General features: G+C 38.5%; 1 pseudogene; it reads left to right on the plus strand.

Moving 5' to 3' along the window:
- Nucleotides 1-473: 473 nt before the first annotated feature.
- Nucleotides 474-25,055, plus strand: part of LOC133091729 (NADH-ubiquinone oxidoreductase chain 5-like) — a 54,454-nt pseudogene continuing 29,872 nt past the window's right edge.

The raw sequence follows: 25,055 nt of genomic DNA on the forward strand, positions 1-25,055 counted from the left end.
AAATAGAACTTCAACGTGGATTATAAGAAAATGAGCTGGCAGTGGGCTGCAGGGAGATCTTAGTTATTGTTCTTTGTAACCTAAGCAGGGATTTAGTACTGAGACTCCCATGTAAAGCTGAGACCCTCAGAGCCTCCATTCACATGAAGAGGGTACACAGAGAAAGTTTGCCTAATTGCACATGCAAATGATGAGGAAGATAGTGTGTCTACCTGGATTAATGATCCAAAACAATGGATCTTTATCTACTGGGCTTTTGGTTCAGTGTATAGCAGCGGTCCCCAACCTTTTTAGCACCAGGGACTGGTTTCCTGGAAGATAAGTTTTCCACAGACGGTGGGGGGGGCGGGGGGGGGGGTTCAGGTGGTAATGCGAGCGATGGGGAGCGGCAGATAAAGCTTTGCGCGCTTGCCCGCCGCTCACCTCCTGCTGTGCGGCCCGGTTCCTGACAGGTCACAGACTGGTACCGGTCCATGGCCCGGGGGTTGGGGACCCCTGGTATATACTAACCAAATGGTTCTGGAAACCCTACAGTAAGAAACCTACACTATGACATAAGTGTTGGCCCAGAAGACAGTGGTAGGCTTGGGGTACTAGGGAAAAGCAAGTGCAAAATCTCTTTGGCCCTACAGGATCCCTATAAATACAGCCCAGAAGGCAGGTTCACAGTCCAAAGTTATAACACACTCAAACAAAACTACCCCATGTAAGAGAGTCACAGCCAGGACGAGCCAGTTGAATAGAACCTCAGAAATTTAGGTAATAAAGCAAACTGGTAGACACTATGAAAATGTATGTTGAAAATGATTTAAAAATATATAAAAATGAAGTTAGAAAACTAAAAAGCAAATTTAAATAATAGAAGTATTGGAAAAGAACTAAATATAAGTTTCAAAAATTAAAAATTGTCATTTAAACATTTATGAAGTTAAACAATTGATTAGAAACAGGTGAATAGGAAATTGGTGACCTGGAAGCTAGCTACATAATAACTAATGCCTATAGAGTGCTTACCAAGCCCACAAATGCTTAAGAAGGTCATTGCTATACTATGATTTCTTATTGTTGTTTGTTACTAATTTTATTATTATAAGTATGTTCATTAGTATAGTCTTGCTGGCTGGAATTTGTTAGTGACAAGCAAACTGGCTCTGGGACCTGTGCTATCAACCATTCTGCTGTACTGACCCTGAGGAAATTATCTAGAATTCAGCACAGAGTCATAACTAGATGGATAATATGAAAGGGATTAGGAGATGTGGAGAATGAAATTTAAAAGTCTAACATGTGACTCTACTCAGTCTTCCCTGACACTCTTGTGAGATGTACATGCTCCTGGATTTCTGGCTTCTTCACTGGCTACTGCATCTCACTGACTTATACTGGTTCCTACTCACGTCTCTGACCTCAACACTGGAACACCCAGGGCTCAGTCTGCAGACCTTTTTCCTCCCTGGATTGCTCACTCACTAGATGATCTCACACAGTCTCATAGTTTTAAACATCTCCAGGCTGTTAATTCCCAATTTCTATCCTATGTATACCTATATCATATACACAACTGACTTAGTAGTACCCCCAAATTAATATGTTCAGAATTGATATGATTTCCCATCCCCCCAGGCTGGCTCAAAAGTGTTCCTCATCTTAGTTCCTTTCAGTTCTTTAAGCCATATTTCTTCTCTTTCTCTTATAAACCACATCTAACTCATCAAAAATTTCTGTTGGCCTAAGAGTCTAACCCTGCTTCCCACCTACACCATTAACCACTCTGGTCTAAGCTGCCATTATCATTCTCCTGGATAACTGCAATAGTCTCCTAACTTGATCCCTTTCAGTCTATTCTGAATACTGAAGCCTGTATGATCCTACTTCAACGTAGGTCAGATGATGTCACATCTTTGCTCAAAGCTGTCTAATGGCTTCCTAGTTCACCCAGAGAAATAAAAGTGTATAAGGTGGTAAATAATCATGCTGCCATCAGCAGTGTTCTCATAATTTTCCACTCTTCTCCTTTTTTACTGTGTTCCAGGCACACGGGCCTCCTCTAATAATGTAGGCATGCTCCTACCTCAGCATATTTGCACAGGTTCTCTCTCTGCTTGGAACATTCTTCTTCCCAGGGATGTCCCCATAGCATTTTCCTTCACCTCCTTTTTCATTCTCTTTATACAACTATCACCTTCCCTCGCCATCTATATGAAATTACAACCCTAAACAACTCATTATTTCCTCTACCTGCTTTATTTTTATTTATTTATTTAAAAATTTTCTCCTTAGCACTCACTACTGTACACAAAATATGTCCTTTTAATTTTTTTTCAGTCTGCATCTCGCAGAATACTCCATAGTCACTGCTGAGTCCCCAGTGCCCAGAAGAAGAGGAGGTCCTGAAGAAGGTCCTGAAAACATGACTAGGTTGCATGAGCAGGTAGTTTGCACTCCCAGTGCATGTATTCATCCCTGTTTTATTGCCTTGTCTTTTTCAACCCTTATCAATGGACTCATGGAAAGTTCCTGTGACTGGGTGACTAAGGAAAAAAAAATGTACCTGTCCTCTAGATGGCGCTATGTGATATGCTATCACCAAACGAAAATGGAAGTCTGCAGCATTAAAACCTTCTTTAAAGGGTCGTGGGAAGAGAAATCTTTGCAGGGGGTAGAATTTGGACCAGTGCACCTGGCTGTCCACTTTGTCTATATTGATTATACTTATTTATGGATGACAAAATAGTGGTTGAATGGTGAGGAACTTTGATGAAGTAAGATTAGTGGATTGGGAGTAAAATACAGCAAGCCCCTGACTCTGGACTCTTCAGGTCTATCAGATTCTTCCCACCACACAGGCAGTCCTGACCAAACTTTGTGTGCACCTCTGTGAGGCTCTAGGAAGAAACTGGGCACCTGCCTCCAATCATGTTGATTCTTCCCTCGTAAATCCTTTTCATGGCTTCTGCTAGTTGGATAATAACAACAAACTTGAACCTGCCTGAAGTTCTCCTTCTGGTAACCTTTGTAATCTAGTTGGCCCCGAAAGGTGTGGCATAGCTTGCTGTATGTTGGAAGTATTTCAGAATTAAAATCTAGGTATTTATAAATAGAAATGAAAACCTATGATAATATTTCAAAAGTGGCACAGTGGCCAAAGTAGGTGGCTCTAGACAAAATAGTTATGAGAGTTATTTCACTCTCACTTATATATTCTAGGTCTGTTTGTCTCCAAGACCTTCTAACTTTCACTTTACCGTTCTCTAATTGACCACAACCCTACCATGACATCCTATCCAGATTTTCCCACCTTTCTATTGTCCCACACTTCAAAATTCCTTCTATGACTTTTCTTTTCATAACTCTTATTCCTAATATTTAACATATACAACATGTATAACTCATATTTCCTAATATTTAACATTTCCTGAAGCCTTCACAACTAAATCTTCATAAATATATAGAAGATTCCTATTCCCCCTAATTTCTGGGGATTATGAAAGAGGATGCTGTTGATCCTTATGGATTATTCTCTCTCAAATTCCACTTTCTAAAATGAGGGACCTATTTTCACCAGGAGAGAAGGTAAGATCAACTTTGGTCGAGGGAAATCTAGAAGTAGTTACAGTTTTTGCACTTCTTCTTTTCTTTCTGCCCCTCTCTTCCAACTCCTGTCTCACTATTCCATTTTCCTATTTTTTTTTTTTTATCATAGGGAGAAGTTTCTCTCACTTTTAAAGATTTTTTATAAAGTTAGTAATTAATTATATTATGTATTTTCTTTGTACACAACATAATTATTTCTTGCTTAGACATTCAGAGCCTCTGATTTTTCACAGTTATATTTCTTCGGTTTATACTGAATGTGGAGGATTTTAATTTGACTAAATTGTTACTCAACAGTATTAAATTTCAAGATAACAAGCATAGACTGGTTATAAAATTTGTATAATTAGCTTATTTAAATATTAAAACAAATAAAACCATAAAGTAAAAGGCAAGATAATTTTCACTTTTAAAATAAGGCAAGTTAATTAATAAAATTCCACCAATAAATAGGGCTTAACGTTGACAGTTCCTTGTCGAAATATGCAAGTATTTATGTGTTCCAATTGCAATCATGGATTTTTTAAAAAACTGACATTTTTACATTTATATAAAATGTTTATATTATCCAGAAAAACAGGTAAAATTTAATTTATTAACCTATTTTTCCCAAAATTTTAATGTTCCAGGTATCCTTGTAACTCCATATATTTAACAGGACTTCACTTTTAAAGTATTTTCAAACCATGGAAAGAGAGTTTTCTATTATGTAAATTAATTTTATTTTGGAAGAGCAGAACATATTTCTGTAACTGATTCGATCAGTACTCATTTATACTCATTTTTCTGTACTCATTCGATCTTTAAAAAAAATGTCCGAAATAAAAAAGCTAAATTGTTAAAGGATAATACCATGACTTGTATTGTGGAAGGGCACTGAACCTCACTGTCTAACTAGGTTTTGAGATGTTTTGAAAGGAGAACTTATTGAAGATGAGAATTGGTTGGCTATAGATATTTGTATGGTTAGACCTAGTGTACCAAGAGATGATTATGAAGAATACCTTAATTTATGATGAAAAGTGGCGATTCCAATGACTTTACTGCTATTTTTGGATGGCATGTAGAACTTAGGTGTGCAGACAACTAGGAGCTATTTCTGTTCCTAGTCCCTCCATTCATGATAACTGTCTGTATTTTAATAATCAAAGTGCTGGGTTCTGGTTCAAGGTGGCAACATAGCAGAATTCTGAACTCACCTCCTGCCTTGGACACACCAAATCTGTGACTACACATGGAACAACTTCCTCTGAAAAATCTTAAAAACTGGCTGAGCAACTCCTACACATCAGGCAAATGAGAAAAAGCCCACATTGAAGTGGATAGGAGAGGCTGGAACACAATCTCACCATGAATCCCACCCCCAGTGCTGTGACCCACAATCAAGAGGGAACTCAAAACCTGAAGATTCCCCTGAGGAGTAAAGGGTTTGAACTACACACTGGGTGGTCCATCTTTTAAGACCTGCATCTAAGAGATGAGATTCCAAAACATCTAGCTTTGAAACCAATGAGACTCATATCCATGAGAGCCCCAAGACCATAGTGAAGTGAGAAATGGCTAATAAGGGGCTCATGCACGAACTCAGGGATCAGTGCAGAGGCAGTCGATCAAGAGATGCCCAGACTTTAGGTGAAAGAGGCTCATTTGCTAATCCTAAAGTTTCAGCCTGAGGAGCAGGAATCTAATTTAGTACACAGCTGGGTACTTGATGGCTGGCAGGCACCATCTTTGCACTCTCCCTCTGTCTCACTCCAGCCAGTGGGCACCACCTAACCACCCACCCCCAGTGGGTGCCATTTATATGCTTTCCCTCTGCCTTGCTCCATCTATTTTTTTTCCCCCCGAGCAGACACAACCTTCACACTCTCCCTCTGCCCTGCTTCAGCCTGTGGGCACCATGTTCAGGCACCCTCTCTGCCACACTCCATAGCACAAGTATCTCCCAGATGGGAGCTTTCACATGCATCTGGTTCTCTGGTTTTTATATCAGGTGCCCCAGTTTTTATGGCTGCCACTAAGAGGATATGCTTTGATATCTGGCTCTGGAGGCCAGGGAAGCTCGTGACCCTGGGTCCCATGGTACTGGAACAATCAGAGAGACAGTCCTTGGCAGACTACCAGCCCAGAGCACTGCACAGACAGCAGAGAAACATACCCTCAAACTTTCTGTGAAAGAAGCCTATTTGCTTCCCCAGGGACTTTGGTCTGAGGGGCAGCCTTCTACTTTGGCACACGACTAAGAGCACTATGGTGGTGCCCTCAGGGAAAGAAGGCTGGTGGATGCAGTCCTTGCACTCTGCCTCTGCCTCACTCCAGCACACTGGTATCATCCAGAAAAAAAAGTTATACCTTTGTCTGGCACCCCGATTACTGCCTGTGGCTAGAGGACATCTGTGTATCACCTGGCTCTGGTGGCCAGTGGGGCGTATGTTTCTGGTTCCCACTGGGCTGTAACCAATAGAAAAAAATCTCAGATGGCTACTACCCCCTAAAACAACTAGAGAAAGAAGCAAAAACAAAACCCAAAGTTAGCAGAAAGAAAGAAATTGAAAAGATCAGAGCAGAAATAAACGAAATAGAAATGAAGAAAACAATAGCAAAGATTAATGAAACTAAAAGCGTTTTTTTGAAAGGATAAACAAAATTGATAAACCTTTAGCCACACTCATCAAGAAAAAAAGGGAGAGGGCTCAAATCAATAAAATTAGAAATGAAAAAGGAGAAATTACAATGGACACCACAGAAATACAAAGGATCATAAGAGACTACTACAAGCAACTGTATGCCAATAAAATGGACAACCTGGAAGAAATGGACAAATTCTTAGAATGGTACAATCTCCCAAGACTGAACCAGGAAGAAATAGAAAAATATGGACAGACCAATCACAAGTACTGAAATTGAAACTGTGAATTAAAAAATCCCAGAAAACAAAAGCCCAGGACCAAATGGCTTCACAAGCAAATTCTATCAAACACTTAGAGAAGAGTTAACACCTATCTTTCTGAAACTCTTCCAAAAAACTGCAGAGGAACGAAAACTCCCAAACTCATTCTATGAGGCCACCATCACGCTGATACCAAAACCAGACAAAGACACCACACAAAAAAAGAAAATTACAGACCAATATCACTAATGAGCAAAGATGCAAAAATCCTCAACAAAATACTAGCAATTGAATCCAACAATACATTAAAAGGATCATACACCATGATCAAGTGGGATTTAATCCCAGGGATGCAAGGAATTTTCAATATCTGCAAATCAATCAGTGTGATACACCACATCAACAACTGAAGAATAAAAACCATATGATCATCTCAATAGATGCAAAAAAAGCTTTTGACAAAATTCAACACCCATTTATGATAAAAACTCTCCAGAAAGTGGGCATAGAGGGAACACACCTCAACATAATAAAGGCCATATATGACAAACCTATAGCTGTCATCATTCTCAATGGTGAAAAGCTGAAAGCATTTCCTCTAAGATCAGGAACAAGGCAAGGATGTCCACTGTCACCTCTTTTATCCAACATGGTTTTGGAAGTCCCAGCCATGACAATCAGAGAAGAAAAAGAAATAAAATAAATCCAAATTGGAAAAGAAGAAGTAAAACTGTCACTGTTTGCAGATGGCATGATACTACACATGAAAAATCCTAAAGATGCTACCAGAAAACTACTAGAGCTCATCAATGAATTTGGTAAAGTTGCAGGATACAGAATTAATACACAGAAATCTGTGGCACTTCTATACACTAACAGCAAAAGATCAGAAAGAGAGATGAAAGAAAGAATTCCATTTACCATCGCATCAAAAAGAATAAAATACCTAGGAATAAACCTACCTAAGGAGACAAAAGACCTGTACTCTGAAAACTATGAGGTGTTGATCAAAGAAATCGAAGATGATACAAATAGATGAAGAGATATACCACGTACTTGGATTGCAAGAATCAATACTGTCAAAATGACTATACTACCCAAGGCAACCTACAGATTCAATGCAATCCCTATCAAATTACCAATGGCATTTTTCACAGAACTAGAACAAAAAAATCTTAAAATTTGTATGGAGACACAAAAGACCCCAAATAACCAAAGCAATCTTGAGAAAAAAAAAAAATGGAGCTGGAGGAGTCAGGCTCCGTGACTTCAGATTATACTACAAAGTCACAGTAACCAAACAGTATAGTACTGGCACAAAAACAGAAACATAGATCAATGGAACAGGATAGAAAGTCCAGAGATAAACCCATGCACCTATGGTCACCTAATCCATGAAAAAGGAGGCAAGGATATTCAATGGAGAAAAGACAGCCTCTTCAATAAGTGGTGCTGGGAAAACTGGAAAGCTACATGTAGAAGAATGAAATTAGAACACTCCCTAACACCATACACAAAAATAAACTCAAAATGGATTAAAGACCTAAATGTAAGACCAGCTACTATAAAAGTCTTAGAGGAAAACATAGGCAGAACACTCTGTGACATAAATCGCAAGATCTTTTTCAAGCCATCTCCCAGGATAATGGAAATAAAAACAAAAATAAACAAATGGGACCTAATTAAACTCAAAAGCTTCTGCACAGCAAAGGAAACCATAGACAAAACGAAAAAACAACCCACAGAATGGGAGAAAATATTTGCAGACAATGCAACCTACAAGAGATTAATCTCCAAAATTTATAAACAGCTCATGTGGGTTAATATCAAAAGAACAAACAACCCAACCAAAAAATGGGCAGAAGATCTAAATAGACATTTCTCCAAAGAAGACATACAGATGGCCAACAGGCACATGAAAAGATGCTCAACATCACTAATTATTAGAGAAATACAATCATAACTACAATGAGATATCACCTCACAACAGTCAGAATGTTCATCATCAAAAAATCTACAAATAATAAATGCTGGAGAGGGTGTGGAGAAAAGGGAACCCTCCTACACTGTTGGTGGGAATGTAAATTGGTACAGCCACTATGGAGAACAATATGGATGTTTCTTAAACAGCTAAAAATAAAGCTACCATATGATCCAGCAATCCCACTCCTGGGCATATATCTGGAGAAAAACATGGTTTGAATGGATACATGCATCCCAATGTTCATTGCAGCACTATTTAGAATAGCCAGGACATGGAAGCAACCTAAATGTCCATCAACAGAAGAATGGATAACGATGTGGTACATATATACAATGGAATACTACTCAGCCATTAAAAAGAATGAAATAATGCCATTTGCAGCAACATGGATGGACCTGGAGATTATCATACTAAGTGAAGTAAGTCAGACAGACTTACATATGATAAAATTAAAAAATTAAAAATTAAATTAAAAATTATAATAAAAAAATGATACAAATGAACTTATTTACAAAACAGAAACAGACTCACAGACTTAGAGAAGGAACTTATGGTTACCAGGGGAGAAAGGTGAGAGGGAGGGATAGATTAGGAATTTTGAATTGACATGTACACACTGCTATATTTAAAATAGATAACCAACAAGGACCTACTGTATAGCACAGGGAATTCTGCTCAATATTCTGTAATAACCTAAATGGGAAAAGAATTTGAAAAAGAATATATACATGTATAAGTGAATCACTGTGCTGTACACCTGAAACTAACACAACATTGCTAATCAACTATGCTCCAATATAAAATAAAAATTAAAAAAAAATAGAAAATACTAGACATGACTTGAAGTTATGGTGGACATATGAGAATCATAATGGAATACAATGGAGCAGAAACATGAAATGTTGAAAACATATGTAATGATTAAAAATAGAAAAGCCTGTAATAAAGTAAAAACTTAAAACACTTAAAAAAAAATGGCTACTACCCACAGGGCACAGCAAGAGGCAATGGACCTAGGAGCTCAGTCTTTCTTAGCTTAACATCACAGCTGTAGCCTGAGGGACATGTTCTAATTGAACGTACGTGTAAGAGCTAATATAGTCCTTTCCAGGGACCTTGCAGAGTGGGCACTGTCTTTGCATTCTCTGTCATGCTCCAGAGCAACTGTACCTCCCAGAGGAGAACTTGTACAGTGTCTGATGCCCTGGTTTCTGTGGCTGCCACCCAAGCGATGCTACATGAATACCTGGCTCTGGTGGCCAGGGGAGCCTGTGTTCCTGGGTCCTGTGGGACTGTAACGATCAGAGAGACCGTTCTACACACCCAAAGTCTTTCTGTGCTTGTTCTGGAGTTTCAGCCTGAGGCACAGGCTTCAGGTGTGGCACACATCTAGAGGTCTTTGGAGCTACTTTCAGGTAACATAGACTAGTGGAAGCCATCCTTGCACTCTCCTTCTGCTTTGCTACAACTCATGTGTATCTCCTGGAAAGGAGCCCCAATTTTTGTCACTGGTAACCAGGCAACACCCTTGATTGCATGGCTCTGGTAGTGATACTTATACTTGCTGCCCCTCAGGTTTGTATATATTTGCATACCTTAATAGCTGTTGCCTGGCTTCCTATCAGCCTGAATCTAGGTGCTGAATGAGATCCTCCCCCACTCTGGGACAATGACGAGTCTTGCACAACCTCAACTAGTGAGAGCCATTAAAAATAAAATAGACTGCATTGGCAATCACACAAATTTGAGAGAAAAATAAGAGTGAGGGCAGGATAGAACAATAAGATTCATCTCCTACACAAAGCCACTCTTTCAAGACTGGGAGAGGCAGCTGTTTTATCTAATGCATAGAAACCAACATAGAGAGTCAAAGGAAATAAAGAAACAGAGGAATATGTCCCAAGGAAAAGAAAAAGATGAAACCCAGGTGCGGGGGAGGGAGGATGAATGAAGCAGGGATAAGTAATTTACCTGATAAAGAGTTCAAAGTAATGGTCAACAAGATGTTCACTAACTCTGGAAAAGAACAGATGACCACAATGAGAACTTAAGCAAAGAGATAGAAAATGTAAGAAAATAGCAAATAGAAGTCACAGAGCTAAAGAATACAGTAAATGAACTGAAAAATACAGTAGAGGGGTTCAATAGCAGACCAGGCAAAGCAGAAGTGAGGATCAATGAACTTGAAGACAGGGCATTGGAACTCACCCAGAGCAGCTAAAAGAAAAAAAAAAAAAAAATTGCAAAAGCACAGATAGATTAAGGAAATAACGTGACAATATCAGATGGATTAACATTCACATTATAGGTGTCCCAGAGGAAAAGAGAGAATGAAAGTGGCAGAAAACTTATTTCAAGATATAATAGCTGACAACTTCCCTAACAGGGGGAAGGAAATAGGCATTCAGATCCAGGAAGGACAGAGAGTTCCAAATAAGATGAACCCAAAGAAACCCACACCAAGACACATTATAATTAAAATGTCAAATTTAAGGGGAGACTCTTAAAATCAGCAAGAGATAAAACAACTTGTTATATACAAGGGAACCCCCATAAGATTATAAGCTTAGTTTTCAGCAGGAATTTATAGGCCAGAAGGTGTGACTTTTAATTTTAATTGTATGTGTATGGCAGAGGGGAGTTTACCATAAACACATATATACTGTACTTTTTCTTATCTACTGCTCATCCTATTTACCTTAGGTCAGGAGTATAATTTTTTTTTCAGAATTCTGAGCACTTGCCAAAGCTTTCTGACAATAAATATACCCTATCTGTCAACATACAGTAGACATTCATTTATGATTCATAATATTCTTTGATTTCCCTCATTTATAAAACAGGAACCAAGAGTTTTCTTACTGTATTGAATGAAGTATAGAAATCTCATTTCAAAAATCTGTTAATTATAAATGAATTAAATCAAAATCATACTTTACAGATTTACTTAAGAAGATAATGTACATTGGCTATGTGATCTTGACTTCTCCAGAAGATGACATCTACCAGAAATCTTTTTTTCTAAACCATGAATTATAAAATTGGAGGATTTATTAGGAATGATGTCAGCCTCATGGTGGTCTAAGTCATTTCTCTTCTTTTCTCTCCCTTTTTTAAACAATTAATTAGATATCCATAACTAAACAAAAGTGCCTCTGCATTTTACACCAAAGGACCCAGGAGGTTCCTAGCCCACAAGAGCATCCAAAGCTAAACAAGAACTTTGTAAGGGCTGTGGATCCAAGGGATTCAGTGAACCTGCTCCACCCCCCCCCACCCCCCAACTGGGCTTGATTAGGAAAAACAAAAACAAAAACTTGGAGAGTGTAAAACTGGGCAGATACCTATGGGCAAGAGAGAATTTATAAAAGTACAGCCTGCCAGAGGCGAGATTCTAGCACTCCAGTGAATCAAGATAGAGGTCAGTTTGGACACAGAGGAGAGGGAGGAACACACCACCCTGCAACCAGGGCAACACTGCAAGGGGCTAAACTTTTGGCTACTGTAGTGGTGACCCCTCCTGCAGAGAAGGTTGGAAGCAAAAGTTGTGATTGCCCAGCCACCCCAGGTGTGTGGGTTACATCTGGAGAAACCTGTTTGTTTCCAGCAGCTCTTGATTTCTGAGGAGGAACCTCCATGACTGGGGGGAAGGAGGAGAAAGAGAAGGAAGCCGATAAGAATATCAAAGGGCATTAAAGGAATATATTTCCTGCAGTCTGCTTCAGGACTTCAGCAGGAAGTCTACCCACCAACCTCTGGGAGTATCGCACTCAAGGATCTCCCTAGCAGCCTCTGGGTACCCCCAAATCACCAAGTGTTAAACCCACCCCCCCACTGCACTCTGTTGCTGGCTCCTTGTGCAAGCTCTCAAGTGCATCCTTAAGAGGGAACTGGAGTAGACACATAGTGTGATCAGATAATAGGCAAGGGAGAAACTACAAACCTGAGCTATAGCACCACCTTCTGGAATACAAAAGAAAGGTTTCTAATAGCCAGCCTGTTGAATTGTAAGAAGCAAAAAAGTCATAAGAGCTTAGTTACAGAGATGTCTGCTACCTACAAGAAACACATTTCAGCTCTAAAGACACAGCTCAAAGTAAAGGATAGAAAAAGGTATTTCATGCAAGTGGAAACCAAACTAAAGTGGGTATAGCCATACTTATGTCAGATAAAATAGACTTGAAGCCAAAAATGGTAACTAAAGACAATGGTCATTATATAATGATAAAGGATTCAATACATCTAGAAGATATAACAATCATAAACATATACACACACAACATTAGAGCACCTAAATGTATTAAGCAAATACTAACAGATCTGAAGGAAGAATTAGAGAGCAATACAGTAATAGTAGGAGATTTCAATACCCCACTGCCAGCAATGGATAGATCACCTGGAAAGGAAATCAAAAAGGAAATACTGGAATTGAACCATGCTTTAAAGAGACTTAGCAGACATATATAGAACATTCTCAAGTGGCTTGATCATCTGATAGGGAACAGATCAAGTCTTAGCAAATTTTAAAAGATTGAAATAATACCAATTATCTTTTCTGACCACAATGGTATGAAACAAAAAATCAAAAACAAAATGAAAGCTGGACAGTCTATAAATACGTGGAAACTAAACAACGCATTTCTGAACTACCAATGGTTAAACAAAAAATAAAAATGGAAATTTAAAAAAATCTCTTGAAACAAATAAAAATGGAAACACAACTTACCAAATCCTATGAGATGCTGCAAAAGCAGTTCTAAGAGGGGAGTTCATGGCAATAAATGCCAACATCAAGAAACAAGAAAGATCTCAAGTAAACAACTTTATACCTCAAGGAAGTAAAAAAAGAGGAACAATGTAAGCCCAAATTTAGCAGAAGGCAGGAAATAATAAAGATCAGAATGGAAATAAATGAACTAGAGATGAGAAAAACAATAAAAAGGATCAATGAAACAAAGAGCTTGTTTTTCAAAAAGGTAAACAAAATTGAGAAACCTTTAGCTAGACTCACCAAGAAAAAAAGAATGCTCAAATAAATAAAAACAGAAATTAAAGAGAAAAGTACAACTGATACTACATAAATACATAGGGACATAAGGGACTATAGGCATACCTCAGAGATATTACAGGTTCAGTTTCAGAACATTCCAATAAAGCAATTATTACAATAAAGTGAGTCACATAATTTTTTTGGTTGTCCAGTGCATATAAAAGTTATGTTTACACTATACTGTAGTTTATTAAATGTGCAATAGCATTGTGTCTGAAAAATGTGTATACCTTAATTAAAAATACTTTATTGCTAAAAAACTTTATTGCTAAAAAATACTTTAGCAATAAATCTTAATCTTTTTAAGATAGTAACATCAAAAGATCACTGATTACAGATCACCATAACAAATATAATAATAATTAAAAGTTTGAAATATTGTGAGAATTATCAAAATGTGACAAAGAGACATGAAGTGAGAACATGCTGTTGCAAAAAATGGCACTGACACGACTTGCTTGACTCAGGGTTGCCACAAACATTCAATTTGTAAAAAAAATGTAATACCTGGAAAGTGCAGTAAAGCAAAGGGCAATAAAATGAGGTATGCCTGTACTATTAAAAATTATATGCCAACAAATTAGATAACCTAGGGGGAAAATGTTATCTATTCCTAGAAGCACACAACTCACCAAGACTAGATCAGGGAGAAATAGAAAATCTGAACAGACCAATAATGAGTACTAAGATGTTAAATGAGTAATCAAAAATCTGCCAACACAGAAAACCCCAGGACCAGATGACTTCATGGGTGAATTCTATCAAACATTTAAAGAAGAATTAATGCCAATGCTTCTCAAACTCTTCCAAAAAATTGAAGAAAAGAGAACATTTCCCAACTCATTCTATAATTCAGCATTACTCTGATACCAAAACCAGATAAGAACACTACCAAAATCAAACAATAGAAATAAAAACTATAGACCAATGTCCCTGATAAAAATAGATGTAGAATTTTTCAACAAAATATTAGCAAACTAAATTCAAGAACACATTAAAAGTATTACACACCATGACCAAATGGGATTTATCCTTGGGATGCAAGTATGTTTCAACATACACAATTCAATACATATAATACACTACATTAATAGAATAAAAGATAAAAATTGCATGATCACCTCAGTAGATGCAGAAAACGTATAAGGTATAGAAGAAACATACCTCAACATAACAAAGGTCATATACAACAAACCCACAGCTCACATCCTCAGTGGAGAAATATTGAAAGCTTTTCCTCTAAGATCAGGAACAAAACAAGAATGCCCACTCTCACCCCTCTTATTCAATATAGTACTGGAAGTCCTAGCTAGAGCAATTAGGCAAGATAAAGAAATAAAATGCATCCAAATTGGAAAGGAAGAAGTAAAACTGACATTTTTATCAGATGATATGATTTTGTATATAAAAAATTCCAAAGACACAACCAAAAAATTATTGGAATTGATCAGTGAATTCATTAAAGTTGGAGGATATAAAATCAACGTACAGAAATTATTGTATTTCTATACACTAATAACGAATCATTTGAAAAATTTAAAGAAACTATCCTATTTACAATATTATCAAAAATAATAAAATTACCTAGGAATAAATTTAACCAAGGAAGTGAAAGATCTGTAAAATGAAAACTACAAGACTTTGTTGAAAGAAATCAAAGATGACACACACAAAAATGAAAAGACATCCCATGTCCATGGATTGAAAGTATTCATATTATTAAAATGTCCATACTACCCAAAGCCCTCTATAGAGTCACACAATCTTTACCAAAATTCCAATGGCCTTCTTCACAGAAATTTTTTAAAAAAGTCTAAAATTTGTATGGAACCACAAAAGACCCCAAATAGCGAAAACAATTCTGAGCAAAAAGAATAAAGACAAAGGTATTATACATCCTGATTTCAAACCATACTACAAAGCTATAGTAATTAAAACAGTATGGTACTGGCATAAAAATTGACATATAAACCAATGGAATATGAATAGAGAAGCAACAATTAAACCCCCAAATATACAAAAAATTAATGTTTTGCAAGAGAGTCAAGAACATCCAATGGTGAAAGGACAGTCTCTTCAACAAATGGTGCTGGGAAAACTGGGTAAGTACATGCAGAACAATGAAATTTGATCCCTATCTTATATCACTCACAAAAATTAACTCAAAGTGCATCAAAGACTTAAACATAAGACCTGATGCTATAATACTCCTAGAACATAGAGAAGAATTACTCAACATTGTTCTCGTCAGTGACTTTTTCTATATGTCACCAGAAGCACAAACAACAAAAGCAAAAATTAACAAAAGGGACTGCATCAACTTCTACACAGCAGAAGAAACAACAAAATGAAAAGGTAACCTATGGAATGGGAAAAAAATTTGCAAACCATATATTGGATAAGGAGTTAACATCCAAAACATATCAAGAACTCATACAACTCAAAAACAAACAAACAAAAAATATAAGAATCCAATTTAAAAATGCGTAGAGAAAGTAAAGAGACATTTCTCCAAAGAAGACATCCAGATGGCCAAGAGGTACATGAAAAGATGCTCAACAGAACTAATCATCAGGGAAATGCAAATCAAAGCCACACTGAGATACCACCTCACAACTGTTAGAATAGCTATAATCAAAAAGACAAGAAATAACAAGTGTTGCAAGGACATGGAAAAAAGAGAAAACTTGAACACTGTTGGTGGGAATGTAAATTGGTGCAGCCACTATAAAAAACAATATGGATATTCCTCAAAAAATTAAAAATAGATTTACCATATGGTCCAGCAAAGGAAATGGAAATGGAATATAGATGGAATATATGCACTCCCATTTACTGCAGCATAATTCAAATTAGCCAAAATATGGAAACAACTTAAGTGACCATCAATGGATGAGTGGATAAAAAAAGACATGGTATGTATACACACACACAGGCACACACAGAAATATTATTGAGCCATGATAAAGAAGGACATCTGCTATTTGCACCAACATGGATGTACCTTGAGGACACTATGCTAAGTGAGATAAGTCAGACAGAGATAGACAAATACTGTATGGTATCACTTATATGTGGAATCTAAAAAAGCCAAACTTGTAAAAAGAGAGAGTAAAATGGTGGTTACCAGGAGGTAGACGGGTGGGAGTGGAAGGATAGGACAAACACTGTTTAAAGGTACAAACTTGCAATGAGTAGTAAATAAATCCTAGAGATCTACTGGGTTGGCCAAAGAGTTCATTCAGTTTTTCCATAGCATCTTACAGAGAAACCCAAATGAACTTTTTGGCCAACCCAATAAATCAGCACAGTGTAGTGATGTATTATAATCATCAAGCTTGGTAAGAGAGTAAATTTTAATTATTCCACCCAATAAAAAGAAATAACTAGGGACTTCCCTGGTGGTCCAATGGTAAAGAATCCACCTTACAATGCAGGGGATGTGGGTTCGATCCCTGGTCAGGGAACTAAGATCCCACAACTAAACCCGCGCCAAAACTACTGAGCTTGTGCGCCTCAACTAGAGTGCCTGTGTGCCGCAAACTACAGAGCCCACGCATGCCACAACTACAGAGCCCACGCGCCCTGGTGCCTGCGCGCCACAGCCTAGAGAGAGAAAACCCACATGCCACAACTAGAGAGAAACCCATGCTCCGCAAAAAGAGAAGCCACTGCAATGAGAAGCCTGCACACCACAGCTAGAGAAAGCCCGCATGCAGCTACGAAGACCCAACGCAGCCAAAAATAAATAAATAAATAAATTTATAAAAAAAATAAACTGTCACTTTTTTTGGCTCATCGAGAACACTGGTTCACGGAAGTGGAAAATTTAAATCATTAAATATTTCAAAGAAAATAGAGCAGCACAATTAATTCAAATAAAACTCAACAAGTAGTATTCATTCTGGGTGCTGGAATGTGGGGTTTGCAGAGCAGACCTAAGGGAGAGGACTGCTGTTGGCTGTGAGGAGACAGCCTGAGGGGACTGGAGTGAGGAAATCAGCTACTGGGAATGCCTGTGGAGGAAACCCGGACCACCACAGAAGTGAAGCACCATTGCTGAGTGTCATGCAAGGGGTGGGGCCACCACTGCAGCTTCTCTCCCCATGCGCTGGCCCCTGCCTCCCCAGGCACTAGGAAGGGCCCCTGCTGGGGCCAGCTCTCTCGTGCCTGTGACTGGGCACTAGGAAGGGTCCCCACCAGGGCTGCCTCTCTCATGCCCATGGCTGCCAGCTACCCTGCATGCCCCATCCCCACTGGGGCTCCCACGGCCAAGGCTGCTGCCACTTCTGTACCCCTTCCTCACCAGGGTGGTCTTGTGTGATCCTGGGCAGCCTCGGGAACAGACCCCTGTGGGTGGCCCACATGCAGAGGTGGGGCTGAAACCACAACTGAGCCCCAGGGGCCATGCAACTAAGGAAGAAAAGCTGAAATCTCTCCTTGCAGCTGTGCAGACCACGCACTGACACCCCCACAACCGGCTTTGTAAACTCAGCGCATACAGAACATCTGAACGGACAAGTGCTCCCGCAGCCAAGACTGGTCTAGCTTTAGCAGCTGTAGACTTTATGGGCACATACACATGGGGGTTGGGCCAGGCCAGAGCCTGAGCTGCCCCATAGCGTCGACAGCAGGTCCAGATCCATAATTATTGCACTCCTGGGACCTAAACTCAGTGGATCTATGCTGCTGTCCTCGTGAAAATAATGTCTTGAGAGACACCAGGGCCAATTGCCAGCATACCCACAGTTAAGGTGGGCCTGAGAGCGGTGTCAACAACAGTGTAACCTGAGAGCACACACAGTGGGTGAAAGGTGACACAACAGAGCACACCCACAGGTGAACAGCTCCAGAGGAGGAATACTCAGTGGCTTCTCTCCCAGTGGGCGTGCTCCAATCCCACCTACCTTGCACCGCAGATCAGACACACAGCTAGAAACAGATCTGGGGGCCTCTACTCCAACAACTAGGGAGGATACCCCACCTCTGACAGGGCAGTAACAACCACAGAGAAAAGGGGAGGCCCTACTCAATAACCAGTGCAGGCTCTGGTCATCACACCTCCTATAAAGAGGATAAAGGCCACCATACACTAAGGAAAGAGATAGCAGACGTGTATATTAAAAACAAGCCTTGCACCAAAAAATATTAAACTCACGTAGGCTACACAGGGACATTCCCACAAAAAATGGCCCTTGAAGACCCTCTGAGGGTCTGGCATTGGCGGAAGAACCCCCAGAGCATTTAGCTGTGAAGGCCAGCAGGGATGGAGTGCAGGAGGTCCACAGAGTTGGGAGAACAGAGACTGCACTCTTGGAGGGCACACACAAGGTCTCATGTACACTGGGACCCAGCACGAAGCAGTACCTCCATTGGAACCTGGGTTCCACCTACCTAGGGGTCTTGGAGTGTCTCCTGGGAAGGTGAAGGTCAACTAGAGCTCACTGTGAGGGCAAGGACACTGGCAGCTGAAGACCCAGGGAATATTGACCAGAGTGAGCTCTCCCGGAGGTCCACATTTCAGCACCAAGACCCAGCCTCACCCAAAAAACTGCAGGAAGGAGGCTGGAAGGCCTCAGGCCGAACAACCACCAAGATAGGAACACAGCCCCACCCATCAGAAGACAGGATGCCTAAAGTCGTACTGAGCTCACAGCCACCTCAAAACACAGCCCTTGACATGGCCCTAGCCATCAGATCAACAAGACCCAGCTCCACCCACCAGAGGGCAGGCACCAGTCCCTCCAAACAGGCAGCCTGCACAAGCCTCTGGAACAATCTCACCCACCAGGGGGCAGACACCAGAAGCAAGAGGAACTACAATCCTGTAGCCTGTAGAAAGGAGACCACAAACACAGAAAGTCAGACAAAATGAGACAACACAGAAATATTGGGTTGGCCAAAAGGTTCATTTTTTTTTCCCCGTAAGATGGCTCAAGTAGCGCTTAGTTGTCTTTAACTTCATTCAAAACAATTTTGTTAGATTGTATTGTGACAGCTGTCATATCAGTGTGCATTTTTAAAAACATTACCAAAATTGGTGAATTTTTTGTAGCCATTTTAATATTGAAGATGGAAGGAAAAAAGCAACATTTTCGGCATACTATGCTTTATTATTTCAAGAAAGGTAAAAACCCAAATGAAACACAAAAAAAGATTTGTGCAGTGTATGGAAAAGGTGCCGTGACTGATTGAACGTGTCAAAAGTGGTTTGCAAAGTTTCCTGCTGGAGATTTCTCACTGGACGATGCTCCATGGTCAGGTAGACCAGTTGAAGTTGACAGTGATCAAATCCAGACATTAGTTGAGAACAATCAATGTTATACCACGCAGGAGATAGCCGACATACTCAAAATATCCAAATCAAGCACTGAAAATCATTTGCACCAGCTTGGTTATGTTCATCACTTTGATGCTTGGGTTCCACATAAGTTAAGCAAAAAAACCTTCTTGACGGTATTTCCGCACGTGATTCTCTACTTAAACATAACGAAAACTTTCCGTTTTTAAAACAAATTGTGATGGGCGATGAAAAGTGGGTACTGTACGATAATGTGGAATGGAAGAGATCATGGGGCAAGTGAAATGAACCACCATCAATCACACCAAACCCCTGTCTTCATCCAAAGAAGGTCATGTTGTGTATATGGCGGGATTGGAAGGGAGTCCTCTATTATGAGCTCCTTCCGGAAAACCAAACGATTAATTCCAACAAGTACTGCTCCCGATTAGACCAACTGAAAGCGGCACTCGATGAAAAGCATACAGAATTAGTCAAGAGAAAATTCATAATCTTCCATCAGGATAACACAAGACTGCGTGTTTCTTTGATGACCAGGCAAAAACTGTTACAGCTTGGCTGGGAAGTTCTGATTACTCTGTCTGTATTCACCAGACATTGCAGCTTCAGATTTCCATTTATTTCAGTCTTTACAAAAGTCTCTTAATGGAAAAAATTTCAATTCCCTGGAGGACTGTAAAAGGCACCTGGAATAGTTCTTTGCTCATAAAGATAAAAAGTTTTGGGAAGATGGAATTATGAAGTTGCCTGAAAAATGGCACAAGGTAGCAGAACAAAAGGGTGAATACATTGTTCAATAAAGTTCTTGGTGAAAATGAAAAATGTGTCTTTCATTTTTACTTAAAAACTGAAGGAAGTTTTTGGCCAACCCAATATGTTGCAAATGAAGGAACAAGATAAAAACCCGCAAGAACAACTAAATGAAGAGGAGATAGGCACTCTACCTGAAAAAGAATTCAGAGTGATGATAGTAAAGATAATCCAAAATCTCAGAGAAAGAATGGTGGCACGATCAAGAAGATACAAGGAATGTTTAACAAGGAGCTAGAAGATTTAAAAAACAAACACACAGAGATGAACAATACAATAACTGAAATGAGAAATATACTAGAAGTAATCAATAGCAGAATAACTGATGCAGAAGAAGGAATAAGTGAGCTGGAAGACAGAGTGGTGGAAATCACTGCCACAGAACAGAATAAAGAAAAAAGAATGAAAAGAAATGAGGACAGTCTCAGAAACCTCTGGGACAATATTAAATGCAACAACATTCACAATATATGGGTCACAGAAGGAGAAGAGAAAAAGAAAGGGCCTGAGAAAATATTTGGAGATATTATAGCCGAAAACTACACCAACATGAGAAAGGAAACACTCACTCAAGACCAGGAAGTGCAGAGAATCCCATACAGGATGAACCCAAGGAGGATCACACCGAGACACATATTAATCAAATTAACAAAAATTAAAGACAAAGAAAAATATTAAAATCAATAAGGGAAAAGCAACAATTAACATACAAGGGAATCCCCAAAACGTTATCAGCTGATTTTTCAGCAGAAACTCTGCAGGCCAGAAAGGAGCGTCATGATATACTTCAAGTGCTGAAAGGGAAAACCAACAACCAAGAATACTCTTCCCAGCAAGGCTCTCATTCAGATTCGATGGAGAAATCAAAAGCTTTATAGACAAGCTAAAGCGAAGATAATTCACCACCAAACCAGCTTTAAAACAAATGCTAATGGAACTTGTCTAGGTGGGACAGAGACCAGCAACTTAAAACAACTGTGTACATACATAGACTGCTATATCAAAACCTCATGGGAACAGCAAACGCAAAAACTACAATAGATACACACACAAAAAAGAAAAAGCAACCCAAAAGCGACACTAAAGATGGTCATCAAACCACAAGAGAAGAGAAAGGGAAGAAAAAATACCTACCAACCCCCCCCCAAACCATTAAGAAAATGGCAATAGGAACATACATATTGCAAATTACCTTAAATGTAAATGGATTAAATGCTCCAACCAAAAGACACAGACTGGCTGAATGGATATGAACACAAGACCCATATATATACTGTCTACAAGAGACCCACTTCAGACCTAGGGACACATAGCGACCAAAAGTGAGGGGATGGAAAAATATATTCCATGTAAATGGAAATCAAAGAAAGCTGGAGTAGCAATACTCATATCAGACAAAATAGACTTTAAAATAAAGACTGTTACAAGAGAAAAGAAAGGACACTACATAATAATCAAGGGATCAATCCAAGAAGAAGATATAACAATGGTAAATATATATGCACCCAACATAGGACCACCTCAATAGATAAGGCAAATGCTAGTAGCCATAAAGCAGGAAATCAACAGTAACACCATAATAGTGGGGGATGTTAGCACCCCACTTACACCAATGGACAGACCATTCAGACAGAAAATTAATAAGGAAACACAAGCCTTTAAATGACACATTAGACCAGAAAGACTTAACTGATATCTATAGGACATTCCATCCAAAAGCAACAGAATACACTTTCTTCTCAAGTGCACATGGAACATTCTCCAGGATAGATCCCATATTGGGCCACAAATCAAGCCTCGGTAAATTTAAGAAAATTGAAATCATATCAAGCATCTTTTCTGATCACAAAGTTATGAGATTAGAAATTCATTACAGGAAAAAAATGTTGAAAACACAAACACATGGAGGCTAAACAATATGTTACTAAACAGCCAATGGATCACTGAAAAAATCAAAGAAGAAACCAAAATACCTAGAGACAAATGAAAATGAAAATCTATGGGATGCAGCAAAAGCAGTACTAAGAGGGAAGTTTATAGCAATACAATCTTACATCAGGAAACAAGAAAAATCTCAAATAAACAACTTAACTTTACACCTAAAGCAACTAGAGAAAGAAGAACAAACAGAACCTAAAGTTAGTAGATGGAAAGGAATCATAAAGATCAGAGCAGAAATAAATGAAATAGAGACGAAGAAAACAATAGCAAAGATCAATGAAACTAAAAGTTGGTTCTTTGAGAAGATAAAATTGATAAACCTTTAGCCAGACTCATCAAGAAAAAAAAGGAAGGGACTCAAATCAATAAAATTAGAAATGAAAAAGGAGAGATTACAACTGACACCACAGAAATAGAAAGATCATAAGAGACTACTTCAAGCAACTATGTGCCAATAAAATGCACAACCTAGAAGAAATGTACAAATTCTTAGAAATGTACAACCTTCCAAGACTGAACCAGGAAGAAATACAAAACATGAACAGACCAATCACAAGTACTGAAATTGAAACTGTGATTTAAAAACTCCCAACAAAAAAAAGTTCAGGACCAGATGGCTTCACATGTGAATTCTATCAAACATTTACAGAAGAGTTAACACCTATATTTCTGAAAATATTCCAAAAATTTGCAGAGGAAGGAACACTGCCAAGATCATTCTATGAGGCCAACATCACCCTGATACCAAAACCAGACAAAGATATTTAAAAAAGAAAAGAAAATTACAGGCCAATATCACTGATGAGCAAAGACACAAAAATCTTCAACAAAATACTATCAAACCAAATCCAACAAAACATTAAAAGGATCATCCACCATGATAAAGTGGGATTTAACCCAGGGATGCAAGGATTCTTCAACATATGCAAATCAATCAATATGATACACCACATTAACAAACTGAGGAATAAAAAACATACAATCATCTCAATCAGTGCAGAAAAACCTTTTGACAAAATTCAACACCCATTTATGATAAAAACTCTCCAGAAAGTGGGCATAGAGGGAACCTACCTCAACATAATAAAGGCCATATATGACAAACCCAGAGCAAACATCAGTCTCACTGGTGAAAAATTGAAAGCATTTTCTCTAAGATCAGGAACAAGACAAGGATGTCCACTCTCACCACTTTTATCCAACATAGTTTTGGCAGTCCTAGTCACGGCAATCAGAGAAGAAAAAGAAATGAAAGGAAACCAAATTGGAAAAGAAAAATTAAAACTGTCACTGTTTGCAGATGACATGATACTTTACATGGAAAATCCTAAAGATCCTACCAGAAAACTACTAGAGATCATCAATGAATTTGGTAAAGTTGCAGGATACAAAATTAATGCACAGAAATCTCTCACATTCTTGTACACTAACAGCGAGAGATAAGAGAAATAAAGGAAACAATCCCAATTTACCATTGCATTAAAAAGAATAAAATACCTAGGAATAAACCTGCCTAAGGAGGCAAAAGAGCTGTACTCAAAAAACTATAAGATACTGATGAAAAAAATCAAAGATAACACAAACAGATGGAGAGATATACTGGTTTCTTGGATTGGAAGAATCAATATTGTCAAAATGACTATACTACCCAAAGTAATCTACAGATTCAACACAATCCCTATCAAATTACCAACAGCATTTTTCATAGAATTAGAACAAAAAAATTTACGGTTTGTATGGAAACACAAGAGACCCTGAATAGTGAAAGCAATCTTGAGAAAGAAAAACAGAGCTGGAGGAATCAGGCTCCCTGACTTCAGACTATGCTACAAAGCTATAGTCATCAAAACAGTATGGTACTGGCACAAAAACAGAAAGATAAATCAATGGAACAGGGTAGAAAGTCCAGAGATAAACCCACGCTCCTATGGTCACCTAATCTACCACAAAGGAAGAAAAAATATACAATGGAGGAAAGACAGTCTCTTCAATAAGTGGTGCTGGGAAAACTGGACAGCTACATGTAAATAAATTAGAACATTTTCTAACACCATACACAAAAATAAAATCAATATGGACTAAAAACCTAAATTAAGACTGGATACTATACAACTCTTAGAGGAAAACATAGGCAGAACACTCTCCAACATAAGTCATAGTAAGATCTTTTTGGATCTACCTCCTAGAGTAATAAAATAAAAACAAAAACAAACAAATGGGACCTAATTAAACTTAAAAGCTTCTGCAAATCAAAGGAAACCATAAACTAAATGAAAGAAAACCCACAGAATGGGAGAAAATATCTGCAAATGAATTGACTGACAAGGGATTAATCTCCAAAATATACAAACAGCTCATGCAGCTCAATATCAAATAAAAAATTAATCCAATCAAAAAATGGGCATATCTAAATAGACTTTCTCCAAAGAACACACCAAGAGGCACATGAAAAGATGCTCAACATCACTAATTATTAGAGAAATGC

This window comes from Eubalaena glacialis, chromosome 5 (assembly GCF_028564815.1).
Source record: "Eubalaena glacialis isolate mEubGla1 chromosome 5, mEubGla1.1.hap2.+ XY, whole genome shotgun sequence".
Lineage (NCBI taxonomy): Eukaryota > Metazoa > Chordata > Mammalia > Artiodactyla > Balaenidae > Eubalaena > Eubalaena glacialis.